The following is a 3,884-nucleotide window of genomic DNA, read 5'->3' as shown; positions in this document are numbered from 1 at the left end:
CATGAGTGTTTGAATGTTGTAATGCTATTTATGTACTTGATTGACGTGGCGAGTGTAAGCCAACTATGTTATCTCCCCTTTTATTATCTATATTACATGGGATGTTGTGAAGATTGCCTAACTTGCGACATATGCCTTCAATGCGATTATGTCTCTAAGTCGTGCCTCGACACGTGGGAGCTACAGTCGCATCGAGGGTGTTCCAAGTTGGTAATCAGAGCCTTCCCCGACCTTAGGAGCCCCCGCTGATTGATCGTTTTTAGCGGCCGAGTTGTGTCTAGAAAAATGTTTTGAGTCATTTAGGAATTATATATCGGAGAGTTTAGGAATTCTTTTTACTTCCCAGTCTCCTCATCGCTCTGGTAAGGCATCCTGACATAGAGTTTTGACTCTTCTCTTCTCAAATTTCACTAAAAAAAATTTAGGATCACGCGGGTATCTTGGAATCGTTCCGATGGTTTTGTGACGAGAACATTGTCTTGGTGCCTCCTGTCAGGGGTTTTGTGGAAGTGTCCCGGGGAGTTGAGCTCTGAGGTGTTGTCGTCATAATTTTATCGTTGCAGTTCTGGAATACCTGAGTTTAGTACACCGACATCGAAAATCTCTTTTATGCACTTCGTTGGTGAGATAACCTCGACGCCACCCAGTACTGGGGCGGGAGTTCGGGAGTATCGCCATAACTTGTATAACAGATGCTTTTCGAAGGTTGAGGTAGATGGTTTCCGAAGTTTTTCTCGGTTATGTGTTGAAGGATGGATACAGCTGGATGTAGGATTTGCTAGATTTGGGTGAGATATTATGCTTCCCCTGTATCCCCAACACCTAATTGCATAACCGGAAAGGTTCGGGAGTTTCATAGGTGGGAATTCTTGTAGCTCTAGTTTTTTCTTCCACGGATATTGGTTTGAGATTGGGATTTCTTACCGATTATTCGTTCTTGATCTGTACCTTGTTGATTTATTTCTCTACCTAAATTCTAAGTGGCTTCTCAATTTATGGATATGTGACCATTTCAAGAGGAATGCATTCGTTCATTTTGTTCGGATGTGAAGACTATATGTTGCAATTTTCATTCCGTTGGATTCAGCTTCAATATTTTTCTATCAATGTGCTAATGGATGTCAACCTCTTCAGGATGGCTCCTCCAACGCGCACGACTCCGAATCCTGATCCGCCACCACCTCCACCTCCTTCGGAGGCATGGCAAGCTGTGATGGCCGCAACCAATGCAAACACACAGTTGATCATGCAAATTCTTCAAGAGCGCAATCAAGGCAACCAAGGGAACCAAGGCAACAATCAGAATCACTCTGCTACACTCAACCAGTTCCTTGCTAACGGGCCAAAGACTTTCAGCAATTGTGTTGAGGCAACCGATGCTGACGATTGGCTTGTGGATCTGTGCAAGCATTTTGAGTGCAGTAATGTCAGGCCTGAGGACTTTGTCAAGTTCGCTTCCTTCCAACTCAAAGATCAAGCTGCAGAATGGTTCCAGCAGTACAAGGACTCCAGAGGTGGACGTGTTATCACTTGGGATGAATTCCATCAAGATTTCAGAGCTCACCATATCCCTCAGAGCGTGGTTGAAAGCAAGCGTGAGGAATTCCGCAACCTGAAGCAAGGCTCTTTGTCTGTCTATGACTACAACAAGTTGTTTCAGAAGCTCGCCCGCTTTGCCAAGCAGGACGTACCTGATGAGAAGAGCATGATATACCAGTTCAGGGGTGGTCTCAGAGAAGAAATCCAGCTAGCTCTTGTCCTCTTTGAGCCCTTGAGGTACGATGAGTTCTACAACATGGCATTGAAGCAAGAGGCCGCTCAACTGAGGTGTGATGCTTCCAAGAAGCGAGTCAGAGACACTACTCCTTCTTCCTTTACTCAAGTGGCCAAGCAACAGAAGTATTGGCTTCCTCCTCCTCCGTTTCGTCAGCCGTATCAGCAGAAGAGCAAAGGTGGCAGTGGATCTTCCCACCCACCCAACCCTGGCTTTCAGAACAAGACTTTGTCTCAAGCTACAAGATCGAGTGCTCCGTACCACCGTCCGCTTTCAGAGGTCACGTGAAACAAGTGCCAACAGAAGGGCCACTATGCCAACAAGTGTTTCAACCAGAGGCGTCTTCCTCCTCCTCCTCCTGTCAGATCGGCAAGTACAGCTATGGTCAAGCATAACACCAAGTCCGCCAAGGTCAACTTGCTGAACGCAGCTCAGGCAGAGGACTCACCAGATGTGATCATGGGTAACCTTCCTGTTAATGACATTCGCGCAAGAGTTCTTTTTGACACTGGTGCATCTTTATCATTTTTATCGAAGCCTTTTGCATCTATGCATGATGTGCATACTATTGATTTGCCTAAGCCGATAGCGGTTTCTTCTCCGGGTTTATTCATGAACACCAAAATGATGGCTCCGGACGTTACTATCACCTTGGGCGACTACAAGTTTCTTTCTTCCCCAATGGTTCTTGGCAACTCGGATATTGATCTTATTCTCGGAATGGATTGGCATTCTAAGCACAAGGCTTAGCTTGATTGTGCAGCCAGGCAGATTCAATTGACTCATTCGTCTGAGGATGTAATTGTCTTTGTCGCTCGTGATGATACAATCCGTCTGTTTTCTCTCAATGAGAAGGGTGAACTCGATGCCATCTCACAAATTCCAGTCGTTTGCGACTATCAAGACGTCTTTCCAGAAGAGCTTCCAGGAATGCCTCCGCACCAGCCAGTTGAATTCGTCATTGATCTTGAGCCTGGCACGGAACCTATTTGCAAACGTCCTTACAAGCTCGGACCTGAAGAGTTGAAGGAGCTGAAGAAGCAACTCGATATTCAAGAAAGAATGGGTCTCATCCGGCCTAGTTCTTCTCTGTGGGGTTGTGGTGTTCTTTTTGTGAAGAAGAAGGATGGAACGGACCGACTTTGTGTTGATTACCGTCCATTGAACAAGAAGACCATCAAGAACAAATACCCACTTCCCAACATCAATGAGCTGTTCGAACAACTCAAAGGTGCCCAAGTATTCTCCAAGCTTGATCTCCGTATGGGTTATCATTAGATTCGTATCCGTGAGCAAGATATTCCCAAGACGGCTTTCAGGACAAGCTATGCTTCATACGAATACACTGTCATGTCTTTTGGCCTCGTCAACGCTCCTCCGACGTTCTCTCGCATGATGAACTTCATCTTCAACGCCTACACCAATGACTTCGTTTTGGTCTATCTCGACGACATTCTGGTTTTCTCGAAGAACAAGGAAGATCATGCCAAGCACTTGTGTTTGGTTCTCGATAAGCTGAGGGAACACCAGTTCTACGCCAAGTTCTCCAAGTAGGAATTTTGGCTCGATGAGGTTCTTTATCTTGGTCATATCATCTCTGCCAAGGGAATTGCCGTGAATCCTGAGAAGGTGTCTGCAATTGTGAATTGGGAACCTCCTCAGAACGTGAAGCAACTCCGTAGCTTCCTCGGTCTCGCAAGCTATTGTCGAAGATTCGTTGAAAACTTTTCTAAGATTGCGAAGCCTCTCTCAAATCTTCTCCAGAAGCATGTCAAGTATGTTTGGTCTCCGAAGTGTGACATTGCTTTCAACACTTTGAAAGAGAAATTGATCACTGCTCCAGTTCTGACTCCGCCTGATGAATCCAAGCCGTACGAGGTCTTTTGTGATGCCTCTCTCCAAGGTCTTGGCGCAGTGTTGATGCAAGAGAAGAAAGTTGTTGCTTATACCTCTCGCTAGTTGAAGCCCAATGAGAAGAACTACCCCACTCATGATCTCGAGTTGGCGGCAGTTGTGCATGCTCTTTTGACTTGGAGACATCTCTTATTGGGAAGAAAAGTGGACATCTTCACTGATCACAAGAGTCTCAAGTATATCTTCACTCAGCCTA

Source organism: Triticum urartu, chromosome 4A (genome assembly GCF_056163025.1).
Source record: "Triticum urartu cultivar PI428250 chromosome 4A, HENAU_Tu73, whole genome shotgun sequence".
NCBI lineage: Eukaryota > Viridiplantae > Streptophyta > Magnoliopsida > Poales > Poaceae > Triticum > Triticum urartu.
Note: the sequence above shows the minus strand (reverse complement) of the source record.